Here is an 18908-nt window from a genome sequence, read left to right on the forward strand (position 1 = left end):
CACGCAATGGATGCTTGGAGAATTGTCGTTTGGCCTATAAGCAAGTTCCTCTCAGTTTCTATCATGCCACTGCAAGTGACCCGTCATAGCATCTCCCTCACTTGTTACAAAATAGTCTCACTTTGGGAATCTGATGGGTTTCAAGCAACTCTTAATGAGAAGACAATCTACACACTTAAGAAATATTAGGTCTTTAATAAAATAAAGGTTGTTAATACATAAAATATTTTAAAATTTAAATAAAATATTCACTCTTGAATATTTTTTAAACCAGAAAACAGCCCAACACCAGTTAATTATCTGTTTATAATGAAATTGTTTGAGGGATAGTAAGACTGTAAGAGTATTCAGTATAATTCTAAATTAGGTGGTGTTCCAAAGTTTAGCTTGCTTGCTTGTGCATCTAAAAAAGCACAGAACGAGTACATCCTCTAATTGGACACCTTCATCTGTGATATTTTGCTTAATCTTCATGACTCCATGAAGAATTACTCATCATCAAGGGAAAGGAGTAACAGGACTAAGTAGGAATACCCAGAAAACCCTAATATGAATGTGGGTAACGAGGCAGGAGCTAGGTGAGAGAGGGCATGTTCATTCATTAAAAAACAAAACAAACTAAAGATCACATAATGGAGCCATGCAGTAATTTGATATGGTCTCTGTTTGGATGGAAGAGGGTCAAGGTCTTCCATAGAGGAGACTTGAAATAGCAATCATATTTCACTGTCAAGGCCACCATTTCTTCAAAGTCCAAAGAGGTTAGCAATAAAGAACCAAGGTAGCTTTCTGGTTATTGTCGGGAAGTTCAGTAGCAGCATTCTTCCCTTCTGTGAAAGTTGGGTTTAGTGTGCCAGCCAGGCCATTGGGAATATGTGGGCCGAGTTTGGTCAGGTAACAGCTTGATTGGAGGATGACTGAAATAGACAGACAGCCGGCATCCCATCGCCCTTTTGCTCCCTGGTGATCAGACCAGGATGTTGCTGCTTTAGCTGGTTCTCTGCCTCAACCTGTGTGCTACACTGTCTGTGGGCTAAGCCAACCTATGGATCCTGTCACAAGAGATTGAGGCTCCATCCAGATCTGCTTTTCCATGCTGCTGGTGCATGCATTGTTTGAGCTTAAGCCTGGTGGGCCTTGCTGCCATTCTTGAGTTTGAGATCCCATCAGGGCCTGCTTCAATAAACTGCAGAGCTACTGAGTGTTGCTGACCCACCCTGCTGTCTGCTACCTGCGGGCATTCCTGCCTTGTCTGAGGGAAAACTCCACTCTTTGCTTCCTTGACCTTGAACCAGGCAGCCCTTGTGAGTTGAAGGACTTCTAGTATATTCACTGTTCCATGAAAGCAAGTTGAACTGAGCCCTCTGTACTGCTGTGTGGACTAATTATCTGTTATATTCTTTCTCTATATATAAACCTAGCCTCCTATCTATGTAATCATACATGTCCTGGTCCTAACACACCTTCCAGTGGAGGGGGGTTGGCTCCTAACCAATGTGCCTCATGGACACCTGCTATCTGTGTGTCAGTGGAGGCCTGTGTGTTACTATGATGCTAAGAAGCTTTCGGTGAAGCCTCAGACTATAAAAATCTAGGAAGCAAGACCTGGTCTCCTGTGTTAGTCTGGACAGACTAGAGAAACTAATACGGGAGACTAATATAGGATAGGAAAGAGCTTTATATCAAAGAGTAACTGTCTATGAAGAAAACATCCCAGCCCAGTCCAAATCAAGTCCGTAGGTTTGATATTAGCCCATATGTCCGATACTAGTTCATAAATTCCTCTTTGGACTCACACAACACATGCAATGATGCCGAATGTAGGAAGATCACAGGCTAGTGGCTGAAAAGTCATGTGGATCCAGTAGTGGTAGAAGCATTTCCAGGGCTCTGGCTGCCATCAGCATGGCTCCATGTAGCTTGTCAGCAAGAAGGTGAACCAGAGAGTGTGTGACTCGCCTCCAGGGAAGAAGACAGGACTTCCCAGAATCCTCAGGAGAAAGCCATGCCCACACAAAGGCATGAGTAGCTATGACCTGATTGACAGGCTAGACTCCACCCCTTCACTCAAGTTGACAAGAGATTATATAACTGCTACACCTCCTACTTCCAAAAACGGACCAGTGAAAAACCTATGGATCACCACAGTCTGATTCCCAACTGCCTATGGGGTGTCAAAGGATCCAACCATGTTTCATTTCATTCCGCATAGGATCCTCGTGAGCAGAGGCCAACTCAGTGGTCGATGACAGCAAAATTGTCTTTGTTATCCTAAAAGGACTCTACTATACGATTTGAGTTCTCGTTCTCCTGAAGTTGGTAGGAAGACATAGATCTTGTAGATCCCTTTAACCCTTAGGAGAGACCAATGAATAAGGCTGCACTCTCCCACATGGTTCCAGGTAAGTTTAGACTGCAACTAAGTGTTCACCTGAAGTTCCACGGGCAGTCACTAGAACACCTTAACTTGGAAGAGACGCCTTTCTTCTTCTTCTTCTTCTTCTTCTTCTTCTTCTTCTTCTTCTTCTTCTTCTTCTTCTTCTTCTTCTTCTTCTTCTCCTCCTCCTCCTCCTCCTCCTCCTCCTCCTCCTCCTCCTCCTCCTTCTCTCTCTCTCTCTCTCTGTCTCTGTCTCTCTCTCTTCCTTCCTCTTTCTACCCACATATTACTTGATACAGCTCTTTGTCAAAATCCAGAGCCCTGGTGGCATACTGGGTTACACACTTAACTGCTAACCACAAAGCCAGAAATCCAAACTCATCAACTACTCCACAGGAGTAAGATGAAGCACTCTGCTCTGATGAAGAACTTAAGGTCTTGGGAATCCAAAGGAGCAGTTCTATTCTGCCCTATATGGCGACTATGAATCAGAATAAACTCAGCAGAGAGTTTGGTCACTTATGTTTCACAGTTTTGATTCCTCTTTGTGGGGAAAAAGAAAGATTTCTTCCAAGTTGTCTCCCCCAATTATAGGTTAGATTTAGGACACTGCTTGCAGCCAAGTCATCTCCCTCAAATTTAGACAGTGCTTAGGACACTGCTTGCAGCTAATGGTAAATGGTTGTCAAGTTACCTCTCTGTAGGCAGTCAGTTGCAGACTACTGTCTGGTCCCAACACAAGTAGGGCTCACTCCCTGCTGTTAAGGACAATGGGATACTTCTCCCTAAAGGTTGATGGTCATCAGTTTGGTCCCTGTAGAGTGGGTTTATACCCCACTGATAATGGTTTCTATGGAGATGCAGAGAACTGGTCCAAACCTGCTCAGTGACATTCAAGTTAGGCTGCCATCCTGAATCTAGCTAGGATCCACCCATCTTGTCACATGTATACCCCCAATCCCTCCCCTTCCTAACCAGTGTATACCCCTAGATTGTCCCCTTCCCATTACTATATTTTATAGCACAAACCTTTCCTGTGATGTATGTCTTCACCTATAATTAGGGGGCTTGCACGTCCCCAGAGAACATAAAGTGTTGGTTAGCAATAAATCTCTCTCTCTCTCTTTCTGTCTCTCTGTCTCTCTGTCTCTCTCTCACACTCTCTTTCTCCATGCAGACTACCAAGTGAGGCTGAGGTGAGCATGCTACCATGAAATGTCTGATTCCATTATTTCAATCTCCCTTCTATCTCTCATGCTCTCTATGATTTTACTATAATCTTTTATTTTCACTGTACAATTATGCCTACCAGACCCGTGATGATGTGTTAGGGGCTGGTTTCCCTCACACCTCTTCTTCCCTCAGAGTGCAAGTCTAACCCCATTACAGACCCATCAACTCAAACCATTTTTGTTCATCTGGAACAGAAGCCAAGGATGTACCCACACCCGGGATCCAGAGTTTGCCACTGATCATTGCTGCAGAGCCCTGGAGCCAGGATGTGCCTCCTTTTCTGTGCCTGCTTAGAAGACTCATTTACTACAGAATGAAGGGTCTTGAAGTATGCAACGTCCACAGGCAGGGGTTCCCTTTACGCGACCTAGTTACAGAGCCAGCATTCTCCAGTCCCAGCCGCAGGTTAGCCCAGGCTTTTAGGCCACCTCAGTTGAGTACTCGCTCCTTCTAAAGTCTGTGCCCAGAATCTGTCGCACTGATGGCTTCCCAGTCACAGATCATGCGTCTTGAGCTTCTGCCCCTGCTCTTGCTCGGCCTTCTGGCTCTACAGAGCCACTACTGTTTGCCTATTTGGCACCTCCAAACCCAAAACCCAAACCCTGTCTGACCCAAGCGGTTGCCCTTCCATGTCTTGCTCAGCACAACACCAGCATTCTCACAATCTGCATCCATGGGCGAGTCCTCCTGTCTAGCACAGCGGCATGTAATGGCGGCACACATAAACATTTCTGGAGGATGTGCCAGCCACGTTTCCAAAGATGAAAAGGGCTACAATCGAGTGGTAGAGATGGAAGAGCCTTGATGGAGAACTTCAGTGACTCTGAAGTGAAACTTTAAAGTATGGTGCTGGCCCAGTGAAGCCAGTCTTGGGGAAATGAGGGAGGACTCTCACAAGAATGTGCCTGCAGTGAGACCAGGCACAATGAGAAGTAAAGACAGGAGGGGCAGGAGTAGGAAAGGAATGTTCCAGGCAAATGAGCAGGGAAGGGAGCACGTGGCATCCCGGGACCTAACCTGAGACTAAATACATAGAAGTGCTTATAGCAGGTGAAGCAGGAAGCAATGAAAAATTTAAATAGAGGGCTGATGTGATCAATGTGTCTTAGAAAGATCTTTCTGACTATATCTAATATGGGCCTAAGTTGGAGAGGAGCAATGTTTGAGGCAGGCATGGTAGTTACACCTTCAGTTCCTAACTGCAAGGTCAGCAGTTTGAAACCACCATTTGCTCCAAGGAAGAAAAATGAGGCTTTCTACTCCTACAAAGACTAATAGTCTCAGAAACCCACGTGGGCCATTCCACCCTATCCTGTAGGGTTGCTATGAGTTGGCATCAACTCAATGGGTTTGGTTTTGAGAGTGTAATATTGAAGCACCACCAGGTTTACATTTTTTTTTACTAGTGAAAACAAGCTGAAATCTTGCCTTTAGGAGGGAAAGGTAAATTTGTGAACCAGGAAACACTGTAACATCCAGGCAGAGTATTTCAGTGTTCCAGATGACAGAGAAATTTTAAAAGTTACAAAGAGATTGTTAAACTAAAATTCATCTTGGAACAAGTAGTACAGACTCTCCACAAACTTGTTTTTCAAAAATTCATTGCATAAGTTACACTTTCACTGCTACAGTTACACAAGGAGCATCAGGAGCATCAGGAGCATCAGGGCCATGTTGAAGTTTGATTTGGTGTGGAGCTCAATTTGCAACTGGGGCAGCCGTTTTAGTCAGACTAATCCTTCAGTGTGGGGGTTCCCTAACACAGTCCCCTCTTTTGATCAAAGCACCACTCAGGGATGCAGATTGCCCTGCAAGGAGGTACCCGTGTTCTGCAAGAATTGAGTGTTTCAAGGATGACTGTTCAGTTTGAGATATTAAGACCCTTGATGCCAACTTCATCATTAGAATTATTCCACAAGTGTGTAGACTATCAAAACTACCAAAATACCAACAGTTAAGAAAGTCAGAAATTTTGGGCAGCTTCTGGGTACTCTTGTCCCCTTGATATTGAAATCAGTTGCCTGGTTATGACTTTGCACACATCTGGTCCCTGGGGTATGTAAGTTTAACTCGCAAAGATCTGGTTGACTGACATGTCCAGTGAAGTGCTTTAGCTTTCTTTAACGCTAATAAATGAATCTAAGGATTCAGTCTTTCTAGTTATTCTGCACGAAATTAAGTTAGAAGAACTAGATAAGACACTTTCCAGTAGAGTTTTAAAGAAACGTACAGTGATGCCTTTTCCAACAAACATAATCTCCCTGGGCAAGATGAAATAAAGGAGGAGAAGCAGGTTTATGTTCTTCAAATGCATCTTTAATTATGAAGAATGTTTCTTAGGGTAAAACATCAGAAACTGGCAAGGTTTCAATAGTTCAGACTATTCTAAGTTCCTGTCAGAAGAGGCAATGTAGCAAAGGATCATAGGATGTCCAGATTATTTCACTAGGAGCAGGTTTGTGAGGTCCAGAAAGAGTGCTACTTGATTTTAAAAGGACTGAAGATAACACGTTAGTCCAGGAAAAATCTAAGCATTCAGATAGTTGAGTAAGCTGGGGTTTTATTATGCCATTAGTTTTTCTACTAGTCCAGAGGACTGGGGGTGGGGGAGTGCCAAGAACAACACCATCTTGGGCACATGGGGAAGGGCCAACATAATTCTTGACTTAGTGATGTAATAAAATGGGTTCCCCAATCAGTGCAAAGAATTGTTTTGTGCCCCCTGGATAGGCATGATGCTTTTTGGGAACGTCGTGTCTTCAAAGGAAGCGGCAGCACACCAATGGAGGACAGCCTTTACCCAACGTGAACTGTGAAAACTACTACTAGGAGGTCATTCTAACCATGTGAAGGCGGAAGCTGCATAAAGCCATTACCCAGGAAAGGCGTTCAGATGTTGCCCAGGGTTCCAGCAAGGCTAATAGAACGATTGAAATTGCACATGCTCAGAAGCTTCAGAAACTTTTCCCCACCAATATTCCTGTAACATCTCAGCCACTTTCTCTCTCCCTAGACAAGTGTTCTCATGAAGAATCTTCATCACAGGGACATGCCAAAGGTTTGTGAGAACAGGTTTAGATCAGGCCCCAGCTATCATTTTGTGTTAGGATCTGGTAACTGCCAGATTTTCCTGTCTCAAAATCATCCATGTATTATTGTTTCTCTTTGGGAGGTACCAAAATATTAGTTATGGGGTTAGTTCCCAATAAGTTCTTCTATAGACTCCTCTATAAAAACATAAAGGATAGAGAAAAAATATCTATTAAGCAAATGGCAATTTAAAGAAGACATGGTTAGTGATATCAATTTCTGATAAAATAGACTTGAAGGCAAAAAATAACATAAGAAACAAGGGAGGATATTACATAATGATCAAACAAATCATGCACCAAGAAGACATCGCCATAATAAATAGCCACACACCCAATGAAGGAGCCCTAGTACATATAATTCAAGCTTTGACTAACTTAAAGAGAGGAATCAATATTGCCACACTCATCAACTGACTGGAAGAGATACATATGTACAGCTATTCAAAGAAAGAAGGCAGAAAATACAAAAAATATCCAGATCATCACCTGCAAGTGAAATTTTGCTGCCGATCGTTCAGCAGTGGTTGCAGCAGTGCATTGACAGGGGGCTGCCAGAAACTCAGGCCAAATTCTGAAGAGGTCATGGAAGAAGGGATACCATTGCTGGACTCAAGTAAATCTTGAGTCAAAGCAGGAAATGCCAGGGGTGGGAGGGGTGGGGGTGAGGCAGGGAAATCACTTGTGTTTATTGATCATGCAAAGGCATTTGACTGTGTGGATCCTAACCAACTATGGATACCATTGACCAGAATGGGAATGACAGAACACTTCATTGTGCTCATGTGGACCTGGACTTGGATCAAAAGGCCGTCTTTCAAACAGAACAAAGGAATACCGCAGTGTTTAAAACCAAGAACGGTGATGTGCCAGGGTTGTATCTTTCACCACACTTATTCAATCTGCATTCTGAGCAAGCAGTCAGGAAAGCTGGGGTCTCGGAAGAAGAACGGGGCTTCATGATTAGAAGAAGGTTTATGAACGTCCTCCCATATACAGATGATACAACCGTGCTTGCAGAAAATAGAGAGGACCTGAAGGATTGCAGCCTTCAATATGGATCACGACTCAAGGTAAAGAAAACCCAAAGCCTCACAACTGGACCAATAGGTCACATCATGAAAAAGGGAGCAATGATTGAAGTCGTCAAGGGTTTCATTTTAGTGGATCTGCAATCGATGCTCATGGAAGCAGCAGCCAGGAGATCACACATGAGGTAAGCCTGCTGCACAGGATCCAACTTACGGATTGCAGAGTAAGGATGTCGCTTTGAGGACTAAGCTGTGTCTGACCCAAGCCAGGGTATCTTTGAATTGCCTCGTGTGTTAGGCTGGGGAGATGAGAGAAACAAATGCACAGAAAATCATATGTGCATAAGAGAGAGTTTTATATTAAGGGTAAGTGTACATTAAGAAAGCATCCCAACCCAGTGCTGTCCAAGCCCATAAGTCCAACATTAGCCCATATGTCTGACACCAATCTGCAAAGTCCGCAATTTCACAAAACACATACAATGATGCTGACTGCAAGAGGAAAGCTGAATCAGTGAACATGTAAGCATCTCAGCGCTGGCAGGGGTCTCCACACGGCTGCTCCAGCACCCAGGGCTGCATAGGGGTAGGTCCATGTGGCTTCTCCTCAGGGATGTCCTGCAGGAAGTGAGCCTTGCCAGCTAAAGCAGGGAACTGGCTAAGGCAGCTGCACCCTGGTCCAACCATCAGAGAGCAAGAGACCTGAGAAACGTTGAGCCACTTATTTCTCTGCCCTTCAACTAATCCCACATGTGTTTATCGGCAAGATAGGCACAATAGACACAAATGCCCCAAGAACTAATGCATTTGAATTATGATGGTGGCAAAGAATGGTGAAAGTGCTGTGGACTGCCAAAAGAACACATTGGTGTGTTTTGAGAGAAGACTATCCAGAATGCTCCCTAGAAGCAAGAATGGTAAGACTTCATCTCATACACTTTGCACATTTTATCAGGAGGGCCCAGCAGTCCCTGGGAAAGGAGAGCATGCTTGCTAAAGTAGAAAGGCATCTAAAAGATGAACAACTTTGATGCACTGGATTAACACCGAGGCTGCAAGAAAGGGCTCAAGCATAGTAAGCATGGCACGGATGGCACAGAAACGGGCGATGTCTCATTCTGTTGTCCTTGGGGTCACTATGAGATGGAACCAACTCGACGGCAAAATTACAACAGGCGAACAAGGAAAAAGGTAAAATACATAAAATACAAAATGCAAAAAAAAGTTAAAATACATAGAAACTGAATAACAACTTGCTTAAAGTTACTGGGTTAGAGAAGAAATATATCATTTTTTAAATCTGTGAATGAAATGAGCATGAATACATACATTCCAAAATTTGGGGGACACAGAAGTAGTGCCCAGTAGATAATCCATAAAGAGGAATGAACAACAAAATCAATAGCTTAACCTAACCTCTCCAACAGCTACAAAAAGAACAGCCAAAGAAGTAGCCTGCCATCACCAGAAGAAAGGAAATAACAGAGATGGTAGCAGAAGTCAATGGAACAGTAAAATAGAGAAGCAATAGAAAGACGACTCATGGCAAGAGGCCGGTCCTTTGAAAGGATGCTTAAAATGTACACACCATTGAAAAGATGCTTAAAATGTACACACCACTGGAAATCCTAGCAGAGGAAAAGACAATCCAAATAAATGACTAAAACTGAATAGATCATATCAGTGCAGAACCAACCGAATTGAAAAGTATAATAACAGGATGCTGTAACTGTACTCCAAGTTTGAAAGTCTACAAGAAATAGACACATAAATAATTTTTTTAAAAAACCCTTGTTGGCAAAAATCTCCAAGTCAAGAAAATTTCCTTGAAGAATTCTACCAAATATTAAGAGAAGAGCTGACAGTAACATTACTAAATCTATCCCAAAGTATAGAAAAGATGGAATAATCTGAATCCATTCTATGAAACAACGTAGACTTGATACCAAAGCTAAGCAAAGACATCACACACACAGTATACATATATATATATTTCTCCTGAGCATAGGTGCAAAAATTCTCAACAAAGCCCTAGCCAATGGAATCTAACAACATAAATAAATAAATAGCATCATAATCAAGTGAAATTCATACCAGATATGCAGTGATGGCTCCACATTAGAAAAATAATCAGTATAATCTACCACATAAGTAAAATAAAAGGAACATGATCATATAAATCAATACAGAAAAGGCATATGACAAGCTCTAATGCTTTTCTATTCCTGATAAAAATGGTCAGGCAAATAGAAATGCAAGGGGAATTCCTCAAAGTCAAGAGCAGATACTCAAAATCAGCAACTGGCCATAAGGTGAATGGATCGAAACTGAAAGCGTTCTCCATGGGTAGACAGAGATGCCCTTCCTCGCCACTTCTATTTAATAATCTACTACAAGTCCAAGCCAGAGCAAGGAGCAAGCAAGGGAAATGACACGCTATCACTAAGCTGGTTCTGATTCATACTGACCCACTAGGACAGAGCAGACCTGTGCCTTGGGTGTCGGAGGCTGTAAGTCTTCATGAGCAGAAGCACTCATCTTTCTCAGGCAGTGCAACTGGTGGTTTTGAATGGCTTGCCTGGTGGCCAGCTACCCAACTCACAGCCCACCATGCCACTGGGGCTCCTGAAGGGAAAGGAGGAGGCAACTAAACTGACTACAAAGAAATAGAGCTGTATCTATCTACAGATAATATCATCCTATACATGGAAAATTCAAGAGACTCCTTTCTGAGTAAAGGCAAAACCCCCATCTTTGGGTTAGTAGACAAGCACCTGCATTAGTGGGAGATATGTTGTTACCAAGTTGCCCCCAACCATACCAATGGAATGAACCTCTGCCCACCTGTGCCATCCTCACAATTGTTGTATTGGGCCCACTGTTGCAGCCACTGTGTCGACCCCTTTCCTTCAGGGTCTTCCTCTTTTTCACTGCCCCTCAACTTTACCAAAACTTTCTGTCATTGATTAGGTTCTGACTCGTAACCACCCTAAATAGGGCTTCCCAAAAATCTTTACAAAAGCAGGTAGCAGGAGTGGGGAGGGAGGGGGAAATGAGCAGCCGATAGTAAGGACTCAAGGAGAAGGCAAATGTTCTGAGAATGTTGATGGCAACAAATGTACATATGTGCTTGACACAATGAATGGATGGATGAATTGTGATAAGAATTGTACGAGCCCCCAATAAAATGATTTTTTTTAAAAAGCAGGTAGCCTTGTCTTCTCCTACAGTGACCAGTAGTGAACTGCCAACCTCGCATTTATTAGTCCAATATTTACCCAACAGCACCATACAATAACCTGTTTGAGGAACATTTCCAAAGTGAGTGAGATGAAATCTTGCCATCAGGAGCACTCTGGGTGTGCATCCGCTGGTACAAATTCTGGCAGTCCGTGGAGCTGTTAGATCTCTCAGGGGAGAGATAGACGTCGGTTCTTGGCTCCACGCGAGAAAGAATTCACGCCAAAGCCTGGTTTGTGATCCCGTGGGTTTATAGAGAATAGTAACCGTTTCGGGTTCTACAGTAAATGGAACACAAGCCAGACATTGTGTAGCAGCCACTGTGAGAGAGAGGCCAGAGCAAAACCTCTGCCTTTTCAGGGGTCCCATTGGGAAGTGTAGTTGGCAATACTGGTCGACCCCATTGGCGGAATCAAATTCACCTGGTTTAGATGGGCCAATCCAGGTGTAAGGCCCACCTAGGTGTGCCACCCCTTCCTAGCCAGAAGTTCGAACCTCTGCACATGCGTAATTGACACCCCAGTCCCTCTGCTAGCTACCTAACAGTACTTTCAATAATCTTAGCTATTACCATAATTCAAAAGCATCAGTTCTTCTCTGGTCTTTCTTCTGCGTTGCTCAGCTTTGGGTCAGACCTGGGGATATAACGTCCTGAGCTTGGGTTAGCTCTGAGGAAAGAGAGAAGCAAGCTAAAATGTTGAATCTAACTAGGGGGCAGGAGGGGAGGACAAACAGTAATCTCCTTTATGAAGCTGAGGACAGAGCACCAAAGAACACGTCTTTTCCACCTTTGACTCCAATTAACTGAAATTCTCATTCCGTGGTGCCATTTCACTTCCTTCCTGACCCAGGAAAGAGATTTCTGCAGTTCCCTTCATTGACTGTAAAGGGTCGCAGCAATGAAAACACCAGGAAATCTTCATGTACCTCCAGTTCTGCCAGTTGACTCATCTTATGCTTAGACAGGTGTTATTTGAGACTGGAGTCTTAATTCACACAGAGACTGGGAGAATCTACAAGTAATAAATCTTGCCTTTTCAGAGTTGTTTCTTAATACAGCCACTTAACTAAAAAGCCAGAGTTGGCAGACTCAACTCTCTTTCTCCCTTAGATGTGCTTTTGAATGGTGGGTTAATTGCATAACAAGGCAGCCAGTTAACACCTGCCTGTGGATTTACATACTTGCTGCTATACATCATGTCCCACCTGATACAGACTTTGTAGAAACCGCAATGTTCTACCAGGACTGGAAGGTCAGTCCCATTTGTCAAATCAGGGACAGTCCCTTTGTCTGAGACAGCCTTATCTGGGTTGTGGAGTCGCACAAGGACATCATCTGCCTTCCGATCAGAAGAACCTTGAGAAAGTTGAACTGTGGGAACGGCGGGTCTTCTTACTCATTTATTTCTAGCATCTGCTTTTGTCCTGATTAGTAGACCCGACTCCGCAGGCTGGTCAAAATCAGACACCATCCTGTGTGAACTGTGCCACATAAACTTCAGTGGGGTTTGATCGTGGCCATTTTATCAAAAAGCAGGAGCTGGGCAGCCTAGTGAGGTCAGTCGCTGGGGTGCATCCTCAGAGATGAGAGGAGTGTGGGCTGGTGCCCAAGAGCAAAGAACAGAGAGGAGAAAGCTGTTTCTGTTTTGGGCAAATATTATGGAGAACTTACTATATGGCGAGTGCCGACAGGCACAGGGAACCGTCCTGGTGAAAAAATAAGACTTCTCCGGTTTTCCTGGAGCCCAGATTGGAATACTTCATCGACCGATCGCCATTCCTGAAGTGCTGGCTGAGCACTCATACATACTCTCCAAATACTATACAGACAAGCTGATGAAGCACTGGAAGCGCTCACTCATCGAAGCCCCGAACACTGGAAGGCAGCTTCTGGGCCAACTGTCTGGAAGAGAGCCATATACGTACCCATTCCAAAGGAAGGCGACCCAACAGCATGCTCAAACCAAAGAATGACTTCATTGACATGACATGGAAGTGAAATGATGCTGCTGATCATTTAACAGGAGTTGCAGCTATTTATTGACAGGGAGCTGCCAGAGATTCAGGTTGACACGGAGGTTCAGGTTGACACGGAGCTTCAGGTTGACACGGAGCTTCAGGTTGACACGGAGCTTCAGGTTGACACGGAGCTTCAGGTTGACACGGAGCTTCAGGTTGACACGGAGCTTCAGGTTGACACGGAGCTTCAGGTTGACACGGAGCTTCAGGTTGACATGGAGGAGGGGATACCATTGTCGATGTCAGATGGCTCTTGACTGAAAGCAGACACTACTAGAAAGATGTTTACTTATCTTTTATTGACCATGAAGAGGCACTCAACCATGTGGAGTACTCAAACTATGGATAACCTTGAGAAGAATGGGAATCTCAGAAGAATTCCTTGTGCTCATGTGGAACCTGTACGGGAGTCAAGAAGCAGCTGTGTGAATAGAGCAAGGGACTGCTGCCTGGTTTAAAATCAGGAGAGTGTGTGTCAGGGTTGTACCCTCAACCCAAACTTGTTTAATATCTATGCTGAGCACTAGATAGTATATGAACACGAATAGGCTCTCGGCATTGGAGGAAGGCTTATGAACCACCTGTGATGCACAGATGCTGTCTCTTGCTGACTGAAAGTGCAAAGGACGCGAAAGACTTGCTGGTGAAGATGCAGACTTGCAGCCTTAAGTGTGGATTACAACTCAACATAAAGACGACCAACATCCTCACCATGGGACCAGTAGGTAACATCAGAATAAAAGGAGGAACTATTGTAGGTGCCAAGGATTTCGGCTTGCTTGAGTCCACAGTCAATGCGCATGGAAGCAGCAGCCAAAGAGTAAACAATGCATTGTTCTGCGTAAATCTTCTGCAGATGACCTCTTCCAAACACTGAAAAGCCCAGGATGTTACTTTAAGGACCAAGGTGCACCTGCTCCAAGCCATGGCCTTTTCAGTTGCCTCACGTGCACGTAAAAATCTGACACTGAACAAGGAGGACAGAAGAAGAACCCACCCATTTAAATGGTGGTGCCGGCAAAGCATACTGAAGGACTATGGATTGTGAAAAGAACAAACAGATCTGTCTTGGAAGCAGTGCAGCCAGAAGAACGCTTCTTAGCAGCAAGGATGGTGAGACTTGGTCTCATGTACTTGTGGACACACTGTCAGAGGACATCGAGCTTGGAAAAGTAGAGGGTCAGCGAACAGGAGGAAGGAAGGAAGGCCGTCAGTGAGGTGGACTGACATGGAGGCAACCACGGGCTCACATGAGAACCATAGTGAGGGTGGTGTGGGCCCAGGCAATGTTTCCTTCTGAATTGGAACTGACTCGATCGAGCGGAACATCAATACAGTATACACACGTGTATTCATTCAATCTTAGCAAAAGCCCTGCGACATCATGACTGTCCTTGTCCTCAGCTGCAGGAGTGCTGGTGGCACAACAGTGAACAGTTAGCCGGCTGCTAACCCGGAGGCCGGCTGGTTCCACCAACACTGGCTCCGTGGGAGAGAAAGGCAGATTTGCTCCCACAAAGATTACAGCCCTTTGGGACCATTCTACGCTATCACATAGGATCATGAGTTGAAATCATCTCAGCAGCCTCCTACCAAACCAAAAAGTCACTAAACAAATTCCCTGCCATCCATTTTAAGTGACAGTGGCCCTGTGGGACACAGCAGAGCTGCCCCTGTGGGTTTCTGAGACCACACTTCTTACAGAACTGAAAGCCTCCTCTTCCTCTCTCGTCCTGAGCCGCTAGTGGTTTCAAGCTGCTGACCTTTGGGTAACAGCTCAAGTGTGACCGACTGCACCCCCAGAGCTCCACGAGGAAAGAGAGTTCTAGAGACAAAGGAACCGCCCACGTTCACACAGCTACCAGCAAGTGCAGAGCCTGGCCTAGAACTCAGGTGGCGCACTGTGAACCCGTTAGAAAGGCTTTCAGCTGACACCCTCCCCAGGTGGAATATCCACCCCCTCATCCCGGTGCTTCCTTCTGGGGAACCTCTTCTTCCAATGACCACGCTACAGTTAACGGTTATGTTGTGTCATTCTGAGGAACATGATTTTATCATTTATCATTTAAAACATTTTTTAACATTTCTTTTTTCCAAATTCAGAATAAAGGGGAAACTCCTCTTGCCCGGGGCCCAAGCAGCTGTCCACCGCTCTGGCCAGCCTGCCCTCAGCTCCAGACTATGGCTGGGGACAGAGGGGGACACGGGAGGGATAAATGGGTGGCAGGGCTCCAGACCACAGCCCTCCTGCCCACAATGATGGCCATCTGTGGGTGGGACTCAGAGAGGGATGGGCTGGCCCTGCTGGTCACCGGGGTGAGGTGTGTGGGTCCCAGCCAACTTCCGTGGCCTGAAAGGGAGCCAGGCCACTTCTCCTGGAAGACCCTCGTTCACGGACAGCGTTAGAGACAGGTGTTATCTGATCTCGTTTCCAAGGTTCAAAGTACACAAAGGGGCTCGGGCTGTCCTGGAAGGTGTCCCAGTAGGAAGTACCCGGCTTTGTTGGATGGGGGTGGGTGGGAATGAGAGTGGCCCTAACTTGATCTCCAGTGATAGGGAGAGTACACGAAGGGCCAGAAACAGTGGGGCTGGGGGCAGTTGGGGTTGCATCGTTCTGGATGCACCTGACCAAAGTTTAGTAAGCAAGTTGAGTTTTGCCTCTTTGTGGGTTTCTGGTTGTATGCAACATCCTGGCATCACCTACAACGGAAGGTGGGCTAGACTCGAGGGGAGCTGATGGTATTGCTGGTGTCATGGAATTCGGTGGTTGGACAAAAGGACCGTTTCTCTCTGAAAGGAGGAAAAATGTGGACGACTGTAGGTAATGAGTCACACTCTAGCGCTAGAGGATATTTAGGGAAACTTCATTTCATATCAGTAGACAGAAAGCAGAGGCCCTGACAGAGAAGAGTCAGTTCCTTAGTAGAAGCAGACCACACCCAAGTCGCCTGCCCTTCCCTCAGCTCAGGCCTCTAGCTGCTCCGATTCTCCTTACCAAAAACCTCAAGAAACCCATAGCTGGGGCTACCAGGGAGGAATGCCCTGTTTACATTTCTGTTATTTACATAAAGAAAACAACATTTCTCCGAGAACAGATTGACTTTCAATTTCCAGCGACTCCAGCTTACCGAAACCAAACCGAAGCAGTTGCTTTTGTGTTCCCATGTGTTGCTGAGTAAAGCCGCCCCGTGGTATTTTCTTGACTGTGGTCATCTGGAAACGGATGGCCCGGTCTTTCTTTTGTGGCCCCACTGGGTGGATTTGAACCACCAATCTTTCAGTAAGTAATTGAGTGCACATCATGGGGACTTCCACTTCTAGTTAAGACTCGACATTGCTCACCTCAAATGATAATTTCTGATCGACCAACACTGGCCATGAACGCACAGACGTTCCAACGGATCCTTTCCCCTCCTTGCTACTCAGCATTATTTGAGCTAGAAGAAATACGCATGAAGGCTTTATGCAATTTTTGAACTAAGGGAAATGTGACTGTCGAGCAGGCCTCCCTCCAGGCGAGGCGGGACAAGAGGGGAAGGCATTCAGGGCACTGCTGTCTGCCTTTCATTAGGATGCTGCCTGCCTGCTCGCTCCCTAAAAATAGATGTCACTCCAGCGGAGTCCTCGCTCCGGCAAAACGGGCTGTTCTCCATCAGGATCCTTTTTAGCTGGCTCTTAAGTTACAGGAAATTTAACTAAATTAGAGAGTTAGCCACGTTGTTCCGTGCAGAAGAAAAGCTTTTAAAGTCAGAGCTTCTGAAACGCAGGAAGGCTCTGCTAGTTTGGAAAAACAAGGAAACGTTCCCTTTGCTTCAGGGCATTAAAAAAAAATGGTCGAAGCTCGAGGACTTTTAGAACAAATGAAACCGCCTACTTATTCGTGCTTGGATGGTCAATTTCTTCAGCCGGCTATGTTCTTCACCGTGCGCTTTTCTGCTAAGGTTTTATCAGCACTGGACCACAGAATGATAAAGGCCATGCTACATACAAAAGTAAAGATGCCTTAAAAAACTCATTCTGGTGTTTCAAAGCAGGGCGCCACGTCCTAAATAGTTTCTTATTCGTTCTCACCCCCTAATGATTCCGGATCGGGCAGTGGGAGGGCCAAGTACATACATCATCCACAGTCTGCTCAGCCAGCTCCGACAGGGTTTCCACGGCATCCCTTCTTAGCCCGCGTCTTTCTTTTAGGCATCTCCTCTTGGCCTTTAACAGAGTCTTTGATTTCCAACTATTGAGCATCAGACGTTGGGAGATTTGAAAGATATCCTGTTTACAATTGCCCGTATGCTATTTACTAAGGGGCTGGAAGTACAAATCTACTCAGGGGAGGTGCAAGCGAAAAGCCTGATGATCAGCTTCCGAAAAATCAGCCGTTACTGCCCCTGTGAAGTACAGCTCTTCTCCGATGCGCAGGGGGCCGCCCCAAGTGTGGTCAACCTAGTGGCTCCTGGGGTGCGTCGGCGTGTGTGAGTGTGTCTTTTTTTGTGTGTCTGAGTGTGTCTTCTATAAAGTGTGTCTGTCAAAGTCCTGATTCCAAATACGAATGACCGTGAGTCTTATCTTTTATTCAACATTCTTGCATCCCTATTACCTCTTTTTGGTATCATTAACATATGCAAAATCTGTCTCACCAGGACTAATCTACTAAATGAATAGAGGGGCTTTGGGGAGAACAAATGAAGACGGTAGAACACTGGGAGAACCTTGAGCAGTCCCAAGCATAGAGTTCTATAATCTGAAATGAGAATTATTTCATAACAAGTCATTTCATATTAGTGAAAGAAATTCTAAAATACAGTCATTGGCAAGTCAGTTTGTAGATGCTGGTTCAGTATCTCTAAGGAGCTCTGGTCGTGCTGTGGAATAAGTGTCGGGCAGCTAACAGCAAGACCAGTGGTTCAAACCCATCCGCTTCTCCGCAGGCAAAAGATGAGGCTGTCTTCCCCTAAAGAATTACAGTCTCAGAAATGCGATAGAGGGTCACCAGGAGTCTGAATCAAACAGATGACCATGGGTGTTTGGTTTTTTACGCAATCGCTGTGGAACGATGTTGGCCAGGTGCGGCTTCTGTATGTGGCGCAGTGTTTACAAGTGGGGCTGCTAACTACAGAGTCCACAATGAGCAACAGCCAGCAGCTCCCCGGGAGAAAGACATGGCTTATAGTCCCATAGAGAGTTACCATGGCAGAAGACCGCAAGGGTAGTTCTATACTGTCCTATAGGACTGCCATAAGTCAAACTCAATTCAAGGACAGGGAGTTGGGTTTTTTTTTTAACTTATTTGTTTTAATAATGATCAAAAGTTCCATAAGATGTAAGACTGCCGTGCTTTCAAAGCACGCATACAAAATATGAACTCAAAAAGCCGTTGGAAAACTTATGGGGCGCGCATCTACTCTGACACTCAATGACCTTCTGTAAATTGGAATCTATTCAGCTGCCGCCCGTTTCTGCCTTGTCTGGGGAGCTAGACACCTGTCAGCCCTTCTTACCGGAGCCAATCTGGGCAGAAACCAAAACAAAAATCCACAGCCAATGCGTTTAGCTATTAGGGACTTGAAAATTCTGCTCTTACCTAAATTGCTGCTTTTCTACCCAGAGGGTCTTAGCTTTTCCCAGCAGCCCTGAAACCCTCGGCAAGTCCCTAGCTCCCTGGGCCTCGGTCTTATATTTGAAAAGTAGGACCTTGAGCTGACCTTCGCCAACTCCTTCCTAGTTCTGTTATTCAATCAGACTCCAAATCTGACTTATCAAAGATTGTAAATCTCACTGCTCACTTATCAAGCTATTCTCACTTTAATCCTCCATCCCCGTTTTGCCAAATACAGTTACAAGTCTTGGGGTCCTCATCTGTAGAGGGCAAAGATGGTCCCTGCCTCCAGGGCTCTTTGTGAGGATTTTGCTAGAAAGCTCTTT

This window comes from Tenrec ecaudatus, chromosome 14 (genome assembly GCF_050624435.1).
Source record: "Tenrec ecaudatus isolate mTenEca1 chromosome 14, mTenEca1.hap1, whole genome shotgun sequence".
In the NCBI taxonomy this organism is placed as follows: Eukaryota; Metazoa; Chordata; class Mammalia; order Afrosoricida; family Tenrecidae; genus Tenrec; species Tenrec ecaudatus.